The 26,634-nt window shown below is 34.2% G+C and overlaps 1 pseudogene across 1 annotated transcript in view; it reads right to left on the reverse strand.

The window, feature by feature from the left end:
- Positions 1–22,589, reverse strand: part of LOC309820965 (protein lin-28 homolog A-like) — a 33,571-nt pseudogene extending 10,982 nt beyond the window's left edge. Inside the window, exon 1 of the transcript in view lies at positions 22,489–22,589. The product of the transcript in view is annotated as a protein lin-28 homolog A-like (transcript). The remainder of the gene's footprint in view (positions 1–22,488) is intronic.
- Between the last annotated feature and the right edge of the window lie 4,045 nt (positions 22,590–26,634).

The following is a 26,634-nucleotide window of genomic DNA, read 5'->3' on the forward strand; positions in this document are numbered from 1 at the left end:
TATTCTTGTATGTTCTATAAATAATAAATAATATTATTGTAAAGGTAAGGGAATTCATAAAACTGTGTGATTCATTGAGTATACCAAGTCTTCAGATAATTTTAATATTCTTTACACTCTATTTTTCAATTTTTCTACAATGAATGGAACACACAATTTATACTCTATTTTCAGAAAAGAAACAATAAATACTTAAAAGTAGTTTGAAAAGTGAATTGAAAACTTAGAAGAAAATAATCATATTTGAAATACTCAAAGTGCAATTTTATTATCAGTAAAAATATAAAACCAGAGTCTCGGTGATTTTGTGCCTGAGTTAGAAAATATGTTATGCTTGCATACTTCCTTGGTATGAAAGAGTTCAACATGTTTATCTTTTTCTTTACTTATATTCAATTCACACATATACATATCAGAGAAGGGAAAAGGAAGCTGGCAAAGTGAACCATTTCCTAGAAATTAAAATAAATATAAACGTTCTGGGAATGGAAATCTTTCCATAAATTAGTGGTTCACAAGTCTGATGCAGAATTCTTTCAGAGAGACCTGAGGTCAAATGTATTTCTAAAATAACACTAAAACATTATTTTTTGTTTTCACCAATATTCTCTCATAATTGTAGAGTGGAGCTATCTAAATGCTACATGACTTTGATGGGGTAATTGCTCTCATGACTAATGGATGTGAATGGAATTGTGTACAGTATATTCTTATGTTTCCTAGAATATTCTGAAATAGTGCATAGATAGATGATACGTAGGTAGAAATATATATATATATATATATTTTTTCAGAGATTAATTCAATTTTTTTTCAGAGTTCATACCATACTCTTACTAGCTATGTGCAATTATAATTAGCATGATCTCTGTAATATTATTTTCCAATAATTCATCATTATTTGGAAACCCCCAATTTTTCTGCATTTATGTGGAAATACAAACAATACATAGTTTTCTTGCCTTGCAATATTTTTTTAAAATTGAGGAAACTTATTTTTTAGAATTTTAGTTAGGATATATATTTTCTTGCAGTTAAGAATAGATGTTTGGCTTAGAAAGGGAGATTAGACGACTTGGTTTCTCAACTCACATTTGTAGCATCTATGTATAAAGTTGCTGAAGAAAGATAAAATCAGAGTCCTCTCTATTAAACATAGACATGATTTGTGCTTTAAAAGTCAAATATTGTTATACCTTTACAAAAGATACATGGAAATGTCCCTGAAGCATCTTACAATTTTTAACTTATATCTTGACCCTGAGTACACATCTTTCCAAATTGCTTTCTAATATAGCTATATTGAGGTATAAATGATGTACAAAAACCAGCACAAATTTAATGTCTACAATTTGATGAATTTGATTACATTCATGCACCGTGTATGTGTGTATCACAAAGATTAAGGAAATAAACATGCACATCACCTCCAAAAGTTTCCTCATGTTCCGTGTGTATGTTAAGAATACTTAACATGAAATCTACCCTCTTAACAAACTTTTAAGTGTTTGATCAAGCTACTCCACCATTTGTTAATTGCAGGCACTATGTTGTACCCCAGATGTCTAGAACTTATCCATCTTGTATAACTGTAACTTTATACCCACTGGACAGTAACTCTTATTTTCCCTTCTCCATACCTTGGCAACCATCATTTATTTTCTGCTTCTACAAGTTTGACTATTTTAGATAACTCATGTAAGTGGAATAACGCAGTATTTGTCCTTCTGTGACTGACTTAATTCATTTAGCATAATGCTTTACAGGTAGAGCCAGGATTTTTTTTCGTTTTTAAGGCAGAATGATATTCTTTTGTATGTGCATACCACATTTTCTTTATCCATTTGTCTATTGATGAATATCTGGCTTTTCATATCTTGTCTATCATGAATAATGCTACAATGAATGAAAGTCCTCTTTTTTTTAACGTCTTTATTGGAGTATAATTGCTTTACAATGGTGTGTTACTTTCTGCTGTATAACAAAGTGAATCAGTTATATGTATACATATATCCCTATATCTCCTCCATCTTGTGTCTCCCTCCCACAATCCTACCCCACCCCTGTAGGTGGACAAAAAGCACCCAGAACTTATCTTCCTGTGCTATGTCGCTGCTTCCCACTAGCTAGCTATTTTACATTTGGTAGTGGATATATGTCCATGCCACTCTCTCAGTTCGTCCCAACTTACACTTCCCCCTCCCCATGTCCTCAAGTCCATTCTCTACATCTGCACCTTTATTCCTATCCTGCTCCTAGGTTCTTCAGAACTTTTCTTTTTTCTTGAGATTCCATATATACATGTTAGCATACAGTATTTGTTTTTCTCTTTCTGACTTACTTCACTCTGTATGACAGTCTCTAGGTCCATCCACCTCACTACAAAGAACTCAATTTTGTTTCTTTTTATGGCTAGGTAATATTCCATTGTGTATATGTGTCACATCTTCTTTATCCATTCATCTGTCGATGGACACTTAGGTTGCTTCCATGCCCTGGCTATTGTAAATAGAGCTGCAATGAACAATGTGGTATATGACTGTTTTCGAATTATGGTTTTCTCAGGGTATATGCCCAGTAGTGGGATTGTGGGGTCTTATGGTAGTTCTATTTTTAGTTTATTGAGGAACCTCCATACTACTCTCCATAGCGGCTGTATCAATTTACATTCCCATCAACAGTGCAAGAGGGTTCCCTTTTCTCCACACACTCGCCAGCATTTATTGTTTGTAGATTTTTTGATGATGGCCATCCTGACTGGTGTGTGGTGATACCTCATTGTAGATTTGTGTGTGTGTGTGTGTGTCTGTGGTACGTGGGCCACTCACTGTTGTGGCCTCTCCCATTGTGGAGCACAGGCTCCAGACACGCAGGCTCAGCAGCCATGGCTCATGGGGCCAGCTGCTCTGCGGCATGTGGGATCCTCCTGGAGTGGGGCACGAACCCGTGTTCCCTGCATCAGCAGGCAGACTCTCTACCACTGTGCCACCAGGGAAGTCCCCTCATTGTAGTTTTGATTTACATTTCTCTAATGATTAGTGATGTTGAGCATCCTTTCATGTGTTTGTTGGCAATCTGTATAACTTCTTTGGAGATATGTCTATTTAGGTCTTCTGTCCATTTTTGGATTGGGTTGTTTGTTTTTATGATATAGAGCTGCATGACCTGCTTGTATATTTTGGAGATTAATCCTTTGTCAGTTGCTTCATTTGTAAATATTTTCTCCCATTCTGAGGGTTGTCTTTTTGCCTTGTTTATGGTTTCCTTTGTTGTGCAAAAGCTTTTAAGTTTCATTAGGTCCCATTTGTTTATTTTTGTTTTTATTTCCATTTCTCTAGGAGGTGGGTCAAAAAGGATCTTGCTGTGATTTATGTCTATGCCTATGTTTTCCTCTAAGAGTTTTATAGTGTCTGGACTTACATTTAAGTTTTTAATCTATTTTGAGTTTATTTTTCTGTATGGTGCTAGGGAGTGTTCTAATTTCATTCTTTTACATGTAGCTGTCCAGTTTTCCTAGCACCACTTATTGAAGAGGCTGTCTTTTTTCCATTATATGTTCTTGCCTCCTTTATCAAAGATAAGGTGATCATATGTGCATGGGTTTATCTTTGGGCTTTCTAACCTGTTCATTGATCTATTTTTCAGTTTTTGTGCCAGTACCATGCTGTCTTGATTACTGTAGCTTTGTAGTATAGTCTGAAATCAGGGAGACTGATTCCTCCAGCTCTATTTTTCTTTCTCAAGATTGCATTGGCTAGTCAGGGTCTTTTGTGTTTCCATACAAATTGTGAAATTTTTTGTTCTAGTTCTGTGAAAAATGCCATTGGTAGTTTGATAGAGATTGGACTGAATCTGTAGATTGCCTTGGGTAGTATATTCATTTTCACAATATTGATTCTTCCAATCCAAGAACATGGTATATCTCTCGATCTGTTTGTATCATCTTTAATTTCTTTCATCAGTGTCTTATAGTTTTATGCATACAGGTCTTTGTCTCCCTTGGTAGCTTTATTCCTAGGTATTTTATTCTTTTTGTTGCAGTGGTAAATGGGAGTGTTTCCTTAATTTCTCTTTCAGATCTTTCATCATTAGTGTATAGGAATGCAGGAGATTTCTGTGCATTAATTTTGTATCCTGCTACTTTACCAAATTCATTGATTAGCGCTAGTAGTATTCTGGTAGCATCTTTAGGATTCTCTATGTATAGTATCATGTCATCTGCAAACAGTGACAGTTTTACTTCTTCTGATTTGTATTCCTTTTATTTATTTTTCTTCTCTGATTGCTGTGGCTACAACTTCCAAAAGTACTTTGTATAATAGTGGTGAGAGTGGGCAAGCTTGTCTTGTTCCTGATCTTAGTGGAAATTGTTTCACATCTTCACCATTGAGAACAATGCTGGCTGTGGATTTGTCATATACGACCTTTGTTATGTTGAGATAAGTTCCCTCTATGCCTACTTTCTGCAGGGTTTTCATCATAAATGGGTGTTGACTTTTGTCAAAAGCTTTCTCTGCATCTATTGAGATGATCATATGGTTTTTTTCCTTCACTTTGTTAATAAGGTGTATCATGTTGATTGATTTGTGTATATTGAAGAATCCTTGCATTCCTGGAATAAACCCCATTTGATCATGGTGTACAATCCTTTTAAAGTGCTGTTGGATTCTGTTTGCAAGTATTTTGTTGAGGATTTATGAATCTATGTTCATCAGTGATATTGGCCTGTAGTTTTCTTTTTTTTGACGTCTTTGGCTGGTTTTGTTATCAGAGTGATGTTGGCCATGTAGAATGTGTTTGGAAGTGTTCTTCCCTCTGTTATATTTTGGAAGAGTTTGAGAAGGATAGGCGTTAGCTCTTCTCTAAATGTTTAATAGTACTCGGCTCTGAAGCCTTCCGGTCCTCGGCTTTTGTAACAAACAAGGAAGATTTTTAATCACAGTTTCCGTTTCAGTGCTTGTAATTGGTCTGTTTTTAGTTTTGATTTCTTCCTGGTTCAGTCTTGCAAGGTTGTGCTTCTCTAAGAATTTGTCCATTTCTTTCAGGTTGTCCATTTTATTGGCATATAGTTGCTTGTAGTAATCTCTCATGATCCTTTGTATTTCTGCAGTGTCACTCTTTACTTCTCCTTTTTCATTATAATTTCCATTTATTTGAGTCTTCTCCCTTTTTTTCTTGATGAGTCTGGCTAACGGTTTATGCATTTTGTTTATCTTCTCAAAAACTAGCTTTTAGTTTTATTGATCTTTGCTATCATTTCCTTAATTTCTTCATTTATTTCTGATCTGATATTTATGATTTCTTTCCTTCTGCTAACTTTGGGTTTTTTGTTTTTCTTTCTCTAATTGCTTTAGGTGTAAGGCTAGGTTGTTTATTTGAGCTGTTTCTTGTTTCTTGAGGTAGGATTGCATTGTTATAAACTTCCTTCTGGAACTGCTTTCACTGCATCCTACAGGTTTTGGGTCATTGTGTTTTCATTGTCATTTGTTTCTAGGTATTTTTTTAATTTCATCTTTGATCTCTTCAGTGATTTCTTTGTTATTTAGTAGGATATTGTTCAGCCCCCATGTGTTTGTATTTTTTACAGATTTTTTCCTGTAGTTGATACCTAGTCTCATAGCGTTGTAGTTGGAAATGATACGTGATATGATTTCAATTTTCTTAAATTTCCCGAGGTTTGATTTGTGACCCAAGGTATAATCCATCATGGAGAATGTTCCATGAGCCCTTGAGAAGAAAGTGCATTCTGTTGATTTTGGATGGCATGTCCTATAAATATCAATTAAGTCCACCATTTTAATGTGTCATTTAAAGTTTGTGTTTCCTTAATTATTTTCATTTTGGATGATCTGTCCATTGGTGAAAGTGGGGTGTTCAAGTTCCCTACTATTATTGTGTTACTGTCGATTTCCCCTTTTATGGCTGTTAGCATTTGCCTTATGTATTGAGGTGCTCCTATGTTGGGCACATAAACATTTACAATTGATATATCTTCTTCTTGGATTGATCCCTTGATCATTATGTAGTGTCCTTCTTTGTCTCTTGTAATAGTTTTTATTTTAAAGTCTATTTTGTATGACATGAGAATCACTACTCCAGCTTTCTTTGATTTCTATTTCCATGGAATATCTTTTTCTATCAGTCTGTAGGTGTCCCTAGGTCTGAGGTGGGTCTCTTGTAGACAGCATATATACAGGTCTTGTTTTTGTATCCATTCAGCCAGTCTATGTCTTTTGGTTGGAGCATTTAATCCATTTACATTTAAGGTAATTATCGATATGTATATTCTTATTACGATTTTCTTAATTGTTTTTGGTTTGTTTTTGTAGGTCTTTTTCTTCTTTTGTGCCTCCTGCCTACAGAAGTTCCTTTAGCATTTGTTGTAAAGCTGGTTTGGTGGTACTGAATTCTCTTAACTTTTGCTTGTCTGTTAAGGTTTTTATTTCTTTGTCAAATCTGAATGAGATCCTTGCTAGGTAGAGTAATCTTTGTTGTAGTTTTTTCCCTTTCATCATTTTAAATATGTCCTGCCACACCCTTCTGGCTTGCAGAGTTTCTCCTGAAAGATCAGCTCTTAACCTTATGGGGAGTCCCTTGTAGTTTATTTGCTGCTTTTCCCTTGCTGCTTTCAATATTTTTTCTTTGTATTTAATTTTTGATAGTTTGGTCAATAGGTGTTGGTGTGTTTCTCCTTGGGTTTTTCCTGTATGGGACTCTGTGTGCTTCCTGGACTTGATTGACTATTTCCTTTTTCATATTAGGGAAGTTTTCAACTCTAATCTCTTCAAATATTTTCTCAGACCCTTTCTTTTTCCCTTCTTCTTCTGGGACCCCTATAATTTGAATGTTGGTGCATTTAATGTTGTCCCAGAGGACTCTGAGACTGTCCTCAGTTCTTTTCATTCTTTTTTCTTTATTCTGCTCTGGGGTAGTTATTTCCAATATTTTATCTTCCAGGTCACTTATCTGTTCTTCTGCCTCAGTTATTCTGCTATTGATTCCTTCTAGAGAATTTTTAATTTCATTTATTGTGTTGTTCATTATTGTTTTTTTGCTCTTTAGTTCTTCTAGGTCCTTGTTAAGTGTTTCTTGTATTTTCTCCATTCTATTTCCAATATTTTGGATCATCTTTACTATCATTACTGTGAATTCTTTTTTAGGTAGACTTCTTGTTTTCTCTTCGTTTGGTCTGATGGATTTTCTCTTGCTCCTTCATCTGCTGTGTATTTCTTTGTCTTCTCATTTTGCTTAATTTACTGTGTTCTTGTTTCCTCAGTCTGCAGGTTTGTATTTCCTGTTGTTTTTGGTGTATGTTCCCAGTGGGTAAGGCTGGTTCAGTGGCTTGTGTAAGCTTCCTGGTGGAGGGGACTGGTGTCTGTGTTCTTGTGGATAAGGCTGCATCTTGTCTTTCTGGTGGGCAGGACCATGTCTGGTGGTGTGTTTCACAGTGTCTGTGAACTTATTATGCTTCTAGGCAGCCTCTCTGCTAATGACTGGGGTTGTGTTCCTCTCTTGCTAGTTGTAGCTTGCTGGTCTTTGAGTGGAGCTGAGTCCTAGCAGTGAGATGGAGATGTCTAGGAGAGCTTTCACCATTTGATATTACGTGGGGCCGGGAGGTCTCTGGTGGACCAATGTCATGAATTCAGCTCTCCCACCTAAGAGGCCGAGGCCTGACCCCGGCTGGAGCACCAAGACCCTGTCAACCACATGGGTACTAGTGTTGGAGGGTCTCCTGCAGAGGCAAGGAGTGGCTGTGGCTCACTGCAGGCACAAGGACACTGGCAGCAGATGTCTGGGAAGTACTCCTTGGTGTGAGCTCTCCTGGAGTCTGCCATTATCCTCACCAAAGAAACTCTGAAAGTCCTCTTTAAGGGCATCTGCTTCTTGTCTCTAGCAAAAACTACATGTGTGATTATTTGAGCTGTGAGTTAAACTAAATACTCTTTTTCCTCAAGGGAAACCATTTTTACTGAAAAAAAAATCTTGAACAGAAATCATGGTAATTCAGACCTGGGTGTTTTGCAAACACTTTACAGAGAAGACAAAGTGAGCCACTCACTTTAACGAAAACAACTTTTTCTGATCATTGTTATCAGCAAAATGAATGCTCTGGGGCAAAAATTAGAATTTTAGAAATTGTCAGCTATGGCTCCTCAACTCTGAAAGAATTTTCCATGATATAAATGGTAATATTAAGTAAATGTACATCAACTTTCAGAAGACTTGTATAACTATTGAAGCAATATTTTCCAAAGTAACAAGGGACAAAATTATACTTGTGTATTAGGTCCACTTATAGTGCAACATAGACATTGATTTCAGTAGAGTATGACAAGTTCATTGGTATGGTTTCATATTTCACTTATACTGTTTTAGCTTGGATCAGGATGAATATGCACAATGATCTCAGAAGCTAATTAATTGCTAATCCTTTCCTGGATTTCATCCTTTTTTGGATTTCCTTTATATCCTTTGACTAAAACATTTTGTAACAAATTGAATGCAGAAACAGATACAGGAGTCAAGTTATCTTCTATTAAAGCAGACTTAAAGATAGGTGCAAAAACATAAAACAATATCATTCCTCTGAGTAATTTACTGTTGTTTTAGAGAACATCATTTTTTTAATGTGTTGATTGTGTTAGGGATAGAGTAGGATAAATTAAATAGTCAGTTTACAAATCCCACTAGGGGATTAAGGACAGAAGGGAATTTTAAGAGAGTTTGGGAGACTGTTGTAAGCTAATGCCCACTTGAGAAAAGAATCTAGTAATGTAACAACAATCTACACTACCTTGAAGAAGACAAGGTGCATCCAAGCTCCATATACACTTCAAGTCACAAGTCCTGATAATTAAAACACAAGACAATACATATGGGGTCTGAATCTTGTTACATGAATTCAAAGAGTTAATAGTCCTGGAAAAGTAGCACTTCTGATGTAGACAAGATAAAAATATAGGTGAAAGGGGAAAGAAACTAGGTGAAAGGGGAAATTATACCAAAATCTGAGATAAATTACCATATTTTGGTATATGTTACCACCCTTTTGCTAATATACGTATGATTTAAATAGCACCATGACAGTCCCCATTATACCATATAGAGCCAAAGGAGAGACTAATGATGTAAGCCTTGACGTCTGCCCAAGAATGAGGAAGAAGGTGGTCTTCTCCTCTCCCCGCTTTTTCTTTGATTATAAAAATGTAGCCCTCTTTGTTCTCCAGGCTGCTGCACTCCCTTGCCAGCCCGCTTGTATCTCTCACAAGCATCCTATGCTAATAAATTCGCCCTTTGCCTGCTGCTTTCCCTCCCACTGAGTTCTTTCAGTAACCAGACAAAAGAACCTGAGCTTCAGTAAATCCTGACATGAGGTGAGCGGTTTTAATCAAAAGACAGTGGGTTCAAGTCCCCTTCTAGTCAGGGATCATGGGTTCAAGTCCAAATCTGAGGTGCGGATGGGTTAAGTTCCAGCCTGTGGGTCCGAGTCACAATCTGAGTTTTGGCTGGGTTTGAGTCCCACACGAGAAGGAGTGCAGTTTCATTAGTATGTAATGGGTTTATTTTTGGTATTCTAAAACTGATTCATAGATCAGTTTTTAAATCATAAATTTAAAAAGTTTCTCACGTTTATTTACTAATACAATACAAATCATATATATATATATACATATATATATCTCACATTAAAAATCATATCTTTGGGATCATTTTTTTCTCTTTAAGAATATAAAAAGGTTCTGAGATAAAAAAACTTTCAAAACTCTAATTTAAAGGAATATTAACTGAGAGAATTTTATACATAAAAGATTAAAACAACAATAAAAATGACATAAGTCAAGTATGCATAGACATTTTTCCATATCTCTATTAATTATATATATAATGTCTTGGTCAAAAAGCTGTTATATCATTACTAAATGATTCATAATAAATATAGAATAATTATAAAATGAAGCTATAAGAGTAAACACATACACACCTGAAATGCTCTTGCAAATGATATAATTTGTGAAAGTACTATTCAGTTATACCTCATATACATATATACTCTAAAATTCATAAACTACAAAATTACTTTAAGATCACTTTTATTTGACATTTGACTGGCATAGCCTTTTTTTTTTTAAAAAAAAGAATAAAGGTAAAAATGTAAAGTCAAAAGTAATTTTCTTGTAATTTCCATTATAGATGGCTAAAATATACCTATAGTATAATAATATGTGTATAAAAATATTATGCATTTAGATTATTTTGAATGTAGAAATAGTTAGCTTTTACCAAACACTGAGTAGCTATTAGAGCCACAAACAAGGTATCAAGTTTGAAGAAAGATCAATCACCATTTGGGTATGGTTTGACCTTCAATATATTGCTCCCTTTCAGACTCGTCACACTACCCACTGCTGCTCTCAGTGCAATAGTGTGTGTAAGTCATGTTTGCTATAGAATGGCACCATTCCTCTATATTCCCTCCAAAATTCCAGCGCATTGTAGAGGATCCAGTTTTCAGACACTGCTGCAGCTTTGGCTGATAATACAGATATTTTTTATCTTCGATAGCACTGCCCCCAAAATATTTTATTCAAAGAGCTAAATTTACCTTTTGTTCACTTTTTATCGTAGATCTTTCTACCAGCAAGAGACACAGGCATAGGTCTGATAATGACTGTGTACTAAGGGAAAAGACAATCTGAATACTAAGTTCTGAGCATCTTAGAATCATTCCTTTGACACCTGCCCCTTTGACACTCTTCCTTGAACGAAGCTTGTGCTTTGTTTGGGCGTTTTTCATATAATGAGTCATTGCTGGGTGGGTCTTTCAGTTATTCATGTCTAAACAGTGACCCTAGTGAACTAGTGGATATTAAATTTCTCCAAAATTCTTGTATATACCTAAATTCTTGGTAAGCACTGTTTACACTTAATATTTAAAAGAAATAGAACCCAATTACCTCCAGCCACTAGGAATAAGTGATTTTGGAACTTGTGTTTTAGTGAATACATAAGTGCATTAGGTATTTGTTTTATTAATTTTTTATGTGTGAAAAATAGCTCTCTAAAGCAGGTATGATTGCCCTTGATAAAACATATTTGTTGTATTTTCTTCACTTTGTTGTTGTTTATGGCTGTTATTTGAATTTTTTTTTATGTTTTGATTTGATGATATCATATAAGATTTTTAGATTGTCTAATAGTTTAGAAGACACACTGATCTCTTGGATCATCTTTTTGAACGTTATTTTACTAAAAAATGGGTACATATCAAGCACCATAAATGATAGCTACTCACAGCAGGATGTTCAAATTTTTTCTTTATTAACTTATCAAATATAAATTTGAAACATTAAATAATGTATGTATCGTTAATATAGATTATGAAGGAAATAATACAATAACTTCTCTGAGTTCATCATGAGAATTAGGAAATCACTAGTACCATGGAGGTTATTACTTCATAAATTATATTAATGCTAGATTTGCTTTGCCAATATTCTGGTTAGTGCTTTTGAATTCATCTTCATAAGTTAGATGGTTCTATATAATTTATTTTCATTGTACTATTTTTTTCAAGTAACAATGATAACGTCTTTTAAAAGGATGATTTATGTGAAAGATAAGATGATATAAAATGGGCATCATTTTTCCTTAAGAGTTTGATGAAATCTGGGAAGATATTCACCTTGTCCTAGCTTTTTTCTTTGTGGAAATCTTCCTAAGTACTTCTTCAGTTTTTTTTATAATTGTTCTGTAGCACTTTACTTATTCCTAAATTAGTTTTGTTAAATTCTTTGGGTACTGTTAATCCCTCTACTATGCAAGAGATGGAAGAAAGGCCCATAAGTGATAACTAGAATAAAAACAATTTTTTAACCACTTTATTGAGATATGATTAATTACAAAAAGTTGTACATTTTTAATGTTTACACAGCTTGATGAGTTTGGAGATAAGTATATATACCCATAAAACCATCAACACAATCTATACCGTAAACATATCTATCATCTCTAAAAGTTTCTTCCTGCCCTCTTGATTTATTATTATTTCCTTTTTAAAAAAATCAGTGCCCACCAGAGTCTTTGAAAGAATAGTTCTCAATTCTAATTTTGTATTAACACATTATTTTATCAGTATTATAACCTGTAGTTTTGGTGAAATAAAACATATACTTATGAGAGAATAGTTACAGTGAAAAGCAACATATGATTACAGTTTCCTATAAGCGTGATAATAATACTGTAAGCATTTGAAAAAGGGTTATATTACAGAGACAATAAGGTATTTCCATATTTACATTGTGGGCATTTAAAAATGTGCTGATATGATAGTGATGTTTCCTCGATCTTCATTAAAGACAGTGTTTCTGAAATGGAACATAAGTATCCTGCTGGCTATGATGGGAAAAAATCTGTGTTCCACTTCTGGGTACATGCTATTTTTGTGAAGCTGGTCAAGATGCTACCTCACTCTGTAAAATCAGCAAATAAATACTGTAATAATTACTATGTATCTCATTGTTATATCACAATATCTGACAAATATGGCATTGATTATGTATGTATTGTATGAATGAATAACTGAATCTCAGGAAAACTATTGATACTTTTCACTAAAACATATGGTATACTTATTGATTATATGAAATGTGTTCATGTTTTTCAAGTGCATCATATCAGTGTAAACAAAGTGAGTTTATTACTCAGTCATTGAAATGTGGCACTAGGCCGATACAGTTTTCTCAGCTTTCTCTGGTTTTAAGATTTGGAGTCACATGTCTAATAAACCAATGGCTAAATGAGGCTAGAATTTGCCTCTCTACTGGTAAACAAGATTTTAATTCAAAGTTTCAGATTGTATTATTCAGGTACATGGGCTTATTAATATACACAAATTATTATACTTATAGGACATACTTATAGGACTCGGAAGCTTCAATTGGCCTATAGTATAAAAATAAATTCAGAGCTTATGCATATGCTTACCAAACTTATAAATAATAAGCTTAAACCAGATACCTACACATGCAATTCAGAGGGGGGCCTTTGCATATAGTAGTGTAACAACCAGGCAACAAGAAGCTGACAGTTCAGGGGTTGGTCATTATGTCCACCATTTTAATAAAAGAATGTTGAGTCAATGGCTGTTTTCCACTTAAATTATCTGAATTTCAAATCGAGTTATTTAAAATCATTAATAAAGAATGTATGCCCATATTGTTTGTACATGTTGCCTGGATAAATTACAGTGATTATGAAGCAAGTTCTCTAGATTTTAACTAATAGTTAAAAGAAAAACTTTTCAAACACAGGTATTTATATTTAGTATTTAATCGATTCTAATGCTATCTAAATCCAGAAATATTACTTACAAATTCTCACACATACGGCAAACATACTAGCATGGTTTTGATTTTGTTATTTTCAAATTTATACTATAATTGAATGTAAATGAATATTAAGTCACTATATGTCTAGCTTCTTAGATTTTCCTAAATGTATCTTAACCATGTTAGAAATTAAAGTTAAAAACAATTGATTTTTTTTCCCATGCAAACTGGAATTATGTAAAATAGTTTATCATTTTAAACTGCTTGTTTCCAGTTCGTTCTTCTTGAGTACTAGTTTTTTGTTTTTTGGGTTTTTTTGGTATGTATATAGCAAATTTCAGATAATATTAGTTAAGCTTAAAATAAATTTTGAATTCATTTTTCATATTCTGTAAAAGGCTTTATAAAATTATTAGGTACTACTGAAAATAGACTGAAATATCAAGGTACCGATGACTATAAATCACACTGATTTCAGTTTTAAAATAACATATTTTGAATTAAATTTTTATGTTTATTTTTATATATACAAACCTCTGTACAAGAAACACACACATATTCAGTCTCACATTCTCTCGTGTACAATACGTATATATGTACATCTAGATGATTTAACAAAGATATGCTTTACTATTGTTATTCTTCAGCTAAATGAATGAAATTTAGATTTGTTAAACAACATCAAAAACAAAATTTTTTTAGCAGAACAAGCAGCACATTCAAACTAAGTTCTGCCTACTAAGAACTGAGTCTTTCACTGCCTCTTCTTAAAATCACAACTGTGTTAAATCTGAGGTAATATTTGATTTTGTTTCTGATTGATTCAAACACTATAGGATCTTATTTTAATCTCAGAGACTGCATTGTATTAGAATTTATTGCTCACATTAAAAAGTACAGGAAATTACTTGAATAAAGATGAGGGATGTAGTATTATAATAATGAATATTATGTGTTTCTAATCCAAAAATTGACAGTTCCTTTTAAATACATTTTGGGGCTCTGTAATTAGCTTAATTCACAAGAAAGGTAGCATACTTGATTTTTTTCTAAGTAAAGCAGTTAATTTAAGTGCATTGGACTTTTAAAAATAGATTAAAATACTTCTTATTCACTTTTCTTAAGACACTTCTTGATTTCTTTTCTTCTTCTGCCCTCCCTTTCCCTTTCCTCCCCTCACTTTTCTTCCCCTCCTGTCTTCTCCTTTCCTCTCCTCTCTTACTTCTCCCTAGTTAGATATCAGCAAGGGAGTTTTTATGTGTTTCTATAGTTAAAATGTTTGCGAGCAATTCTAAGCTGTTACTGAGTGTTAATTTATACAATTGAATAGCTTCCAAATAGCCCAGCAGACATGACAATTTATTTCAGTATCGGGAGAAACTACATTTTTTTGTCCTAAGACTCCAAAGAGGAATATAATGGTGAATAATTAAGTGCAGAACATGGTCTATAGTTAGTAAATCAATTTATGGACTGTTTCTTGAACCCTAAATTGAATATGCCACGTAAATATAAAATGTTTCTCTTAAAGACTTAAAAATCAAAGGTTAAAAAAGATAGTCATCATTTAAAGTAAAAAGTAGGAGGCATGTCAGCACTGCTCAAATCACTCAAATATATTTTAGTACTGTTTTTTTCAAATTCATGACAGACAGAATATTATTAAAAATATCTTCAAATCCTGCCCTACTTTCTGGGACCAACTGCTTTTAAAAATCAATGCTAGGCTATCTTTTCTGGAGAAAATACATGTAATCTCCCCATTTTGAATAATTCTCTCTCTCTTCCTTCCTTTTGATTTGCAGGAGGGGTCAAATCAGTTTATTGATTCACAAAGTTTCTTCTAATAAACCAACTGTTCCCAGTATCACTGGTGTGAAAAATACACTCCGTTATCACTTAGTACTTGTTTCCTTTCTTCTATGGAGGCCCACTTCCTTTGTCCACACCCTTTCCCCTCATCCTCCCCAAGGGTAGTGATTAATTTTCATTAGGTAAAAATAATCATGGTCATTCCTTTCTGGGTGCTAGTAGTTCATTTAAAAGTGGACATATAATAATGCCATTCTGGCCAAAGGTCACAAGGTAGAATCTGCAGGGGGATCGCTGGGGAAAATTTCTACCTTTGCACAAAAGTCAAACTGCTGATGAAGGCAGAGTAGAGGATGAAAAAAAATCCTGTGTAGTGGATGGATGTCTTTTTTTATGTCTCTTAATTAACCTACCTTTAAATAGTCATACCTTCAGATTTTGAAGTAGACTAATGAATGTCTTACTGTTCAAACCATTTGGAGTTGGGATATTAATACGAACACCCATCAATATCCTAAATTGATAGCATTAATCAGGAATTGTATACATTTAGATCCAAGTAGGATCATGTTGTTAAAATGTAATAATTATAAACTAGTCCATCCTCTTTTAAAATTATATTAAATTTTATGTTAAATTAAGTTGAAACATAATGTAATGTTATTTTTAGATTTTTAAACTGTGTTTACTCCCAAAGCAAATGTGTTCTAATAAAAGTAATTACTCTGGGAATTTTTCTTATATAAAGTTTATGTGTTTTCTGTGATAACCCTTGATTATGAAGTGCATTTCAGTCTTCAAGTTTGCTTTGTTTTGCCATTAATTTGATTAAAATAATAAAGTAAAAAAAAAAGATTATCCAATAATTAAAATGAACCAAATGAATTACAAAACATTTTTATTAGATCAAAATTATCTAAAACATCAATGGTTCCATGAGGATTGCAAATGATGTAAATTATAATTTCTGGAAGCATCAGAAATAAAATCCAAACATGTCAGGCAAGATTTCTACACACCCAGTGCCTGTACAACTTACTATCTGATGTTGATGGTTTATAATACGGATTACCTGCAGGAAACCTGCCATATGATTTGGGAGTAAAGTGTAGCTTAGTAACCTTTTTTTATTGTTCCGTTGTTTCAGTTGTACCTCTCTGATTAGGGACCATCAAATTGCTCCTGGGTTTTAGATCAATAAAACTCTTTGGGTTCCTACCCCAAAGGTAAAGAGGTAAAAGAATATTTCTTCTCTGAATATTTTGTAGAACTATTTCTACATTCCACTTGACTTCAGATAAAAGAAAAACTGGTCTATAAAAATTGCTTTTTAATATTACAGAATGAAATGCCACTTAAAGGGCTACCTTTCCAAAGACAGCCTCTGAAAATGACCCCTACATCCTGTGTGCTAAAAGAAATCACCCTCTTTTCTGCAATGAAGAATTTTATTAATCCCCAAAGTTTTATGATCTTTATTTTCATCATATTCTCCACTGTATTCGTGGCTTTATTCTTAAAAATCAGGACAGTGCTCTGAAACTGATAGCTGACATTTACTTGAATGAAAAGATGCATCATTTAGTGTGAACTTTCATTTTGATCTTTCCATACCCTGATTCCCTTCCAAACATTTCTTTTTCCTTTTTCATAGACTTGAAACCAGTATTTCCTGAACAAGTTCATTTCTTAAGTGACTCATCTAAGAAATAAAATTTATTTATGCCCTAGGTGTCCAGAATATAAACATTGCAATATTAACTATTTTTTTCTAACAGCAGAGTGATTATAAGTAAAGATCTAGAGCATGCACTTAGACTCTGTGACATTCTGCACTTACAATATATAGTTTAATGTGGATGAAATTTGCAAAGCCTGAAGGTTAAATTGACATTTAGATGCCAGATACAGTCTATGGGTGCTATATTCACACAATAAAAAGATGAAGTAAATATTCGTTTTAAAAGAGAATGGTCAAGTTCTATAGTTTCTTCCACCCTACTTTAATATGTATAATAGCCTTCAGTTTTTCCATTTAGACATAAAGTCAATGAATATATGACTACCACTAACATAATTTTCCACAGCACAAATCTATAATTCAACAACTGGCATCTATTTGGAAGAATAACTGGCACACTCTGAAGCCCTGGACAGAATGTCTGTGACTTTAATTAGGCACCTGATTTAAGGAGTTTAATGGGGTTGACAAAATATTTTGGACCCAATAAGTTTGAAATGTAGATACTTACCTTTTTTTAAGGCTCCACTTTTGATATACAAAATGTAAATCATTATTGCATAATTTCTTATTTTTGTGACAAAAGATAGATATATCAAAAATAAAGAGAGGTTGCTGAGGGATACTTTTATACTATATCTTATACTGTTATTGCAATTCTGCTTGTTTTTACTATGATACCTATTTTCAATTTATTTCTTTTCATACATATATTTTTATATATACTATTCACTGAATGAAGACATTTAATAGAGTTAAGATGAAACTGAAAAAGTTATTTATGTTTATAATAAACACAGAGAAGGAAATGTTATAAATATGTATACAATATTACCTTGCATATAATGATAGACACAGAGAAGATAGTATCTTAACCTATACTTCAACGTAGACTTAATTATCATCATAGTCATTATCATACTACCTACTTTTCATTGTGTAAAATAAGCTTTCACAACTTAAATTACTAAAATAACTCAAATTAGTTCTGTTCTCTGACAAGTGCTGAAACATTTCAGCATAAATCACTGTAGAGTTCTGGAGGCTCTTCCTCTGTTCTGGGGGCCCAATTTGAAGTTTCTCATAAGATAGTGGATTCATTCATTGTAAGATATACACATACAACTAATTAAATTCCAGAAGTTTGGTGAAAATCATGATGAAGTATCTGTTTTCCTAATCCTTTTAAATAAACAAACTCCCTCAGTCCCTCAATCACATCCTCTCCAATTATACTGCTTATATTTCCAATACTCTCACTCTCTGGAATTCTCATAATATTCATTAGTTTGTAAAATTTTGCCCATTTTGGCCTATGAGGGCAGGAACATTGTCCTTTATTATTCACTATTGTGTCCATTATTCACTTTTAAAAGCTTCATGTATCATAGGTTTAAATGGGGAATGGTAATGGTGTTACATAATACTAGGCATAAGCTTTTGAAAGATGTGTATTCATAATCTCCAGTTATTCATAATCTCCAATAATCTCCAAAATACGTGTTCTACGTTTTATAATTATTCAAATTTTATAGGTTTTATGGTTTACTTAAAACTTACTTTAATTGCATTCATTTTAATTATATAATTATACTTTGCCAATGTTTAATTAAATAATTTTAAGTAAATGTTTCAAGATGTTGATTATTATGGGGTGCCTTTTAACATTTTTATTCTGATCCCTGTCCCTTTAAATGTATTTTGTACATGTTAGGATGTTTAACTGATATATTTTAGGGATATTAAAGTAGTAATATACATTGGAATGTGTAAAAAAATGGTTGTTAGGTACCCTATGACCCCAAATTATATTTAAAGAAAAACTAACAACCAGAAAATGTGGCATCCCTAACCCACTCCTCTTGTGGTGTTAAAAAAAAATAGAATACTTAGTTGAGATATTTTTTAAATAAGGAGGACAATATACCTTCAACGTATGTTTTGTTCAGTGGAGTGAGTGGTTCAAGTAAATTCGTATATGAACACATGAGACAATTCAAATTTTTCCACTGTTTTGAAATGATGATTTCCACATTATATTGAATGAGTGTCAGAATCTTCCAAGTTTCTTCTGAGTTAGTGAGTGAGTTTTATTCAGCCATTTTTAAAAATGTTAAGTAAGTCTCTGGTTGTTAAGTAAAAGCCTCAGTGCCCTAATACAGTGAGCTTAGAAGGAAAGAATGAACATAATAGACATGTGTTGAACAAATTCCTACAAGGTTTTCATATTTTCCTACAAAAATCCCATTTTTTAAATATACTAAACCAGAAGTCTATGTTTTCTACATTAATTATGGCTCATGATAGTGTTTTGAAAAACAAAACACTTCTTAAATTGAATCCTGATTAAGACAAGTATTCATCATACAACATTTATTTAACAATTTTTATAAAATGGAAGAAGTCTATTTCTTGCAGGTTATAATGATGACGTTGAGATCCATAAGTAAAGTTTTAAAGCAAAACTGTATTTTAAGAAAATATTAAATTGATTTCACAGTCACAGAAAACTATCTGAAGTAATATATCAAGAAACATGATAAATAGCAATATTACATTGAGGAAGTTGTCTTCTGGTCTGTCACAGAGGTCATTCTTTGCCTCCATCTGATTTAATATCCTGTTTAGCATTTTAATTAAGAATTTTAGAAGAGCAAGTAAATGGAATATTAATAAGGTTCTCATATGATACAAAATGGAGAGGTGTTACAAACTATGTCAAAAACAGAGAAATAATACAAATAGACATAATGAGGTTAGTAGTGGGGATAGTATTGAATAAAATGAAATATATTTGTAAAAGAGATGAGTTAATGTGCATTTCACAATTCAGGCATGTAGGTATAAAAATTGTGTAGATAAAGAAGATGAACAAAGGGAAAAGTCGTGCATGTGGAATGCTTGAACATATTGTAATGTTCATTATACAAATATGTTACCTGGGTTCAAATATAGAAATTATGGTCTAAACTAATGATTGCAATACTAAGTCCAACCTAACATTTGCAAGAGTATAAGATCCATATATATTTGATTAAATAATTAAAATATCTAAACAAGCTAAAGCCATTAATAAATAATGTTCAATTCTCCTACCTTGAAAACATATCTTTACAGTCATTGAAAGGTCAGGTGTGAGTTTCCAATCCTCACTTTCAAGAATTCTGTCCTGGAACATCATGATATGAGGAGAGCCATCACTCTGAGCCTCAGTGCCTCTGGGTCTGTACCATATATAAGAAGGGGCTTTGCACTTGCCTTTGTGGACATCCGCACCTCACATTTTAGCACTTTCCAAAGGAGCAGCTGCATAACTTTCTCTCAGGCCTAGGAATTAACTCACCAGTACCATGGTCTGCCCTCAGGGCAACACATTTTGGGACAAAGCCAATGCCAGGCCTAGAGATGAGCTCAGTTTTGTGGTAAGAAGTCCAAAGTCCTGGGAGCCTGGACTGTGGTCTACAGAAGTGACATGAGATCAGGTGTACAAGAACCCTATTCTATAAACGCCTGAACCAGTGGTACAAGATACAGTTAGAAAAAGGCCAGAATATATATTCCATATCAGAGCCAAGCAAATTAACTCTCTTCTGAGCATTTGAAAATTGTACTGTGTGATACAATAACATACAGAAGACACCATTATTGCAACATTCAACTACTCAGCTGACCAAAGGCAGGGTATTAGGAATTATAGAGTGGCTGATTTTGTAGAAACTGCTACCTACAGAGCAATGGCAGGAACATATACAGTTGACCCTTGAACAGCACAGGTTTGAGCTGTGTGGAGTCACTTATATGTGGATTGTTTTCAGTATATATGTACTACAGTACTACATGACCCAGGGCTGGTTGAACCTGCAGATGCAGAACCACAGATACAGAGGGCCTACTGTAAAGTTATACTTAGATTTTCAACTTCGCCTGGGTTAGGACCCTTAACCCCCACAGTGTTCAAGGGTCAACTGTACCTTTAATAGATTACAATTGAGAAAGCTGAAAATTCGTACTTTTAATTTAAAATCTCACGGTCACAAAGTGTCTTAATTTGGCTTTCCTGGAAACAGAGGCTGATACAGGGTTTTAGTTGCACATGGTTTTCTGAAGGAATTCTCTCTTCATCTCAGGAGAAAGTGAGTGAAATAAGCAGAAGAGGGCAAAAGTTGGATGAGATCATAGCAGGGGAGTAGCTTCAGTTTGATTTCATGAGATGTCCCAGAGCATGAAGAGTCCAACAAATTGGCCTCAGCTTGAGGCAAGAGGAAGGCGTTAAGTACCCCTGTCAGCCAATCATTGACTGTAGTTGCCCCCTGCAGCGAGCATAACCTATTTTATTTGGACAACAGTAAACCTTTGAAAGGAAGGAAGCTATGAACCAGTAAGAGACAACCCTTAAGACAGCTAGGATACACTGTCCTAATAAAAGGGATCTAAATGCGACATCATTAGTCTCCACCATGGTCAATGCATTGTACTGCTCAAATCTGCTTCCTTCTCACGTTTTGTTCATTTCATCCAGGCTAAAGGTTGGTCACAACTTAAGAGAAGTTTTACAACAGAAAAGTTATTGCAATGAACTGCAGCACATGCTGCTGCAGTTGGTCTCAGGCTGTAATTGATACGTATCATCTAATTTTTCTGCTACCCAATCAAGACCCCTCTTACATTTAACTAGTACTTCTACTGGTCTTTGTGGTTGCATAGTGGAAATTCTGATCCCTAAGGATTCTGAGCCTTGGTTACTGTGTATTTATCAGGTGTGTCTATTTACTGACCCATTTACAATTAAAGTTAAGCAGAGAAGTACCAAGAAATACCCACAGGATCTCCTGACTGCCGTGTACCTTTTGCCCTGCCCTTGTTATGGAAACAGCAGCCCTCATGATGGTCACAGTTAATTATCTTTGGTAGTCACAGTTAATTACCTTTGGTAGTATAGTAGCTTCCTTCTGAACCAGTTGATCAACTGCTATAAAGAGCCCAAAGACACCAGACAGCAGTTATAGCTTTAAGCCTAGTTAAAATCTTAGTGTATTTCCTTGAGGAAGTGACTTACTTTACACTCAAAGAGTCTAGAGGAGACAGGAAGCACAAATTAGTCACTGGAATGCTGGTGAGTTGAACCACTGTTACTTCCATTCTTTCATTTCCAGACCCATGTACTCCATCTATTGGAAACAACACACTGTATCACAGCCATTGCTTTAATGATTATTCCACATTCTGAATGACAGCATCTCATCCTTTCAGAGATTCATCTTCAAGTTGGCATTTCAGCTGTTTCTTCAAGAGGCTGTGAACCTGCTTTATCAGACAAACAGCTTCAGGACAGTGAAGTTTGTGGCTGAACCATGGTCATGTGCACGCTGCTGCAGTACTTTTGCTGTTAAGAATCCTTAGTTTGAGGATATGTTATAGGAAATCCCACATTAGTATGTATTTAAGTAGTGCAGCTGGCTGAACCACAGCACAAATGGAAAGCAAAACTATTTCTAGAGTGAGTGACAATTCAGGATAAGTCATTGCCCTTTCCAGATTCTAAGGAGTTCATTGTAACCAAATTGCCACCAAATAACTGGTCCTCCTACTTGAGGGATTGTGCTGTACTGTGGACTCAGCATTGTTCTCTGGTACTGACAGGTCAGATACTCAGCACCAGCAAGAACGACATCAAGCTGGTTTAAGATTGTGAGCTGCTGGACCTCCATCTATACTACCATGGCTGTTCCATTCATGATCTATGGCATAAGCACTGGGATGCCCAGTGAGGAAGACTGGCTGAAATTTAATGACACTTAATTTAATAAGGTGTCTTGTGCACTTGGTGGTTTAATGCCTCTTCTGAAGTTGATGCTCTCTGAAGGGAATTGTCTCTTGATGCAAATATTCACACAGTATATTTTGTGTCTTATAGGTCCATCCACATGCCTCTTGTATATACTTTCCTCAGGACAATTCTCTTTCTATACAAAGTGGATGATCAGTAACACTGCCCAAACTCTGCCTACTGAGAATACACCCTTCACCACTGTCTTTCACGGCCAAGCTTGCTTAGTATTATAGAATATAAGCAGACCATGACATGCACACCCATACTAAGCTAATTTATCCTTGCATTAGCCTTGGGCTTTTCTATTCTCCATCAGCTAGGTATAGGAAATCCCAGTAAGGTCATAGATGTCATTTGACAAAAAATTATCAGTACAATAGTGGAAAATAACATGGGAGTTTGATCATCTTTTGTGCAGTTTACATGTGCCCTCTACACCCCTTGAACCCAGTTCTAGATTGACCACTTCTAGTCTATAGCCTTCTGGGCTCACCTGAACTTAAACTTAGTGGTCAATCCTGACTGCTTGGTATATTGATGTAAAGTTTCTTGCAAGGAGATACTTTTCAAATGGTGCATAATTATCTTCTGGAGATGGCAGGTCTTTGTGCCAGAACTCTAAGGATCAGTGTGTGAATCTCTTATTAGGCCTTGTCATTGGTTTCACCAGCCTCACTTCTTACCACATATACCTCTCATACCTTGGGATCAGTTTATTCACATGGCCTGAGTGGCAAGGCTGCTTGTACTGTAGTGTCAACTTGCAGCAGAGACCTTTCATGCTCAGAACCATATTCAAAATAAGCAACCCTTCATGTAACCTGATAAATAGATCTTAGTTTCAGAGTTTTCTTGCAAGCATTAAATATACTGCCTGCAAACCTCAAGGAAGTCTACCATGTGTTGTGTTTCTTTTAAAGTGGTAGGAAGTACTGATTGTCCTATCTTGTCTTTAACTTTGCAAGGGATATCCCAGCATGCCACAAAAATACTAAAACTCCCGAAATATCACATCTGTGGTAGGCCCCTTAGTATATTTACGGTTTATCTTACACCATACTTACAACACTTAGATATTCTGCAGAACATCACATTGATCCTCTATATTTATGATATAATATTAATTAAACCTGATCAGAGGAAGTGGCAAGTACTCTGGGTGCCTTGGTAAGACACACACACACACACACACACACACACATCAGCATAATCTTTTGGACAAAACAGCTCCCCTTTATATAGTTGCAAATTAGTAAGAGTTAGTACAATTTCTAGAGAAAGGTGCAGCTGTGAGATTTCATCAGATATCACTGAATCACTCACTCCACTGAACAAATCACTGACATGCTTGTCTATGTAGAAAACTCTGAGAAAATAGACAAAAACATCTCCTGGAAGTAGGCAAGTGTAGCAAGTTTGTAGGATACAAAGTTAATATACAAAGTTCATTGCTTTCCTAAAAAGCAGCAATAAACAAGTGGAATCTAAAATTGAAAACACAATACAATTTATATTAGTGCCCTTCACAAAAATTAACTCAAAATGATCACAGACTGCCCTGTAATGGCAAAACTATAAAAGCTGGAGAAGGTAACATAGAAAAAAGCCTAGATGACCTTGGATTTGACAATGACATTTTAGGTACAACACCAAAGGGAATAATCCATAAAAGAAATAATTGATAAGCTGGATTCCACTAAATTAAAAACTTCTACTCTGCGAAAGACAATGTCAAGAGAATGAGACACTAGCTACAGACTGGGAGACAATATTTGCAAAAGATACATCTGGTAAAGAACTGTTATCTAGAATATACAAAGAACTCTTAAAACTCAATAATAAGAAAATAAACCATAGGACCAAAAATGAGTCAAAGACTTTAACAGACACCTCACTGAAAATAAGCATAAGCAAATATGCTCCACATCATATGTCATCAAGAAAAATGAAAATGAAAACAGCAATGAGATATCATTACACACCTATTTGAATGGCCAAAATCCAGAACACTGACAACACCAAATGATGGTGAAGATGTGGAGCAACAGGAACTCTCATTCATTGCTGGTGGAAATGCAAAATAATACAGCCATTTTGGAAGACAGTGTGCTAGATTCTTACAAAACTAACATACTCTTACCATATGATCCAGCAATTGTACTTGTTGGTATTTACCCAAAGAGTTGAAAATGTATTTTCACACAAAAACTTACACAAGGATGTTTAACCCAACTTTATTCATAATTGCCAAAAACTTGGATGCAATCAAGATGTCCTTCAGTAGATGAATGGATAAAAAAACAGTGGTACACTCAGACAATAGAATATTATTCAATGCTAAAAAGAAGTGAGCTATCAAACCATAAAAAGACAGGAAGAATCTTAAATGTATATTACTTATGCCTATGTATATTACTGATATATAATATTGTATATACAACATAATTATCTATAATATGATTATATATTACATAATATATACTATTATATATTATAATACCATAAAATATACATAATATTCATAAGTGTAGGAAGCCAGTCTGAAAAGCTACATATTGTATGATTACAACAATATGACATTCTGGAAAAGGCAAAACTATGGAGAAGGTAAAAAAGATCAGTGTTTACTAGGGACTGGGTAGAGGGAGAGATGAATAGGCAAAGCACAGAGGATTTTTAGGGCAGTGAAAATACTCTGTGTGATACCATAATGATGGATCTATGTCATTATATGTTTGTCCAAACCCAAAGAATTGTACAGCAACTAGAGTGAGCCCTAAGGCTGACTATGGTTTTGCCAGATTATGATGTATCAATGTAGCTTTACCAATTGTAACATATCTACCACTCTGATGAGTGATGCTGATAATGGGGAAGAGTATGCATGTGTTGGGTTAGGGGGTATGTGAGAAATCTCTCTACCTTCCCTTAAATTTTGCTGTGAACCTAAAACTATTCTAAAAGAAAAAAGTATTAATAAATAATGTATTACCAAGCTGGCAGTTAAATTTATTTTCTAAAATAGTGCTAGAAAGAAAATATTTATAAATATTATAAACAGAGAAGGCAAGACATACCTTGTATTAAGGGGAAAGGTGTTAAGTGAAATGTCACTATTGTACTAGCTAGACTAAAATAAGATTTTTTAAAAATCAGCGAAAAAGTTTCCAGCAACATTTATTTGTATCCTACATATCAAATATTACTTGATAACATGTACTTACACATATGATAACTTCCATGGACTATTAAAATATGCTTAAACTTTCCTATGACAATCAAGATTTTATCATTATAAGAATGTTCAGGGGGCTTCCCTGGTGGCACAGTGGCTGAGAGTCCTCCTACCAATGCAGGGGACACGGGTTCATGCCCCAGTCTGGGAAGATCCCACATGCCGCGGAGCGGCTGGGTCCGTGAGCCATGGCCGCTGAGCCTGCACATCCGGAGCCTGTGCTCCGCAAAGGGAGAGGCCACAACAGTGAGAGGCCCACGTACCGCAAAAAAAAAAAAAAAAAGAATATTCAGGAATATATGTAGGTGTACACCTTTTAAAATTAGAACAAGTGTTTTTTTCAGGACTTTTATATGATTACTTAAAAAATGAAGTGTAAAATCCCATATTTAAATGTAGAAATATATTTTTAGCTTCAAGTTAATTTAATGTACAAAGAGTAAAATTTTACAGAAAAATTACTTTTTCAGATGCTACATAACAAATACCAGTAAAATTAATAGCAGACCTGTATGACCTTTACAACTATTATAATAATATTGGACTTTTGATGGCATTCTCTTGGGCTTATTTTAACTTAATTCTTAAATATTCTTGGTTTCAAATGCCCAATCATTCCAACTTTCATAACAGTTTGCAAAACTCTTTCATAAATGAAACTTTTTATCTTTAAAATATCAAATAGTGA

This window comes from Grampus griseus (assembly GCF_964374135.1).
Source record: "Grampus griseus genome assembly, chromosome: 3".
NCBI classification, from domain to species: domain Eukaryota; kingdom Metazoa; phylum Chordata; class Mammalia; order Artiodactyla; family Delphinidae; genus Grampus; species Grampus griseus.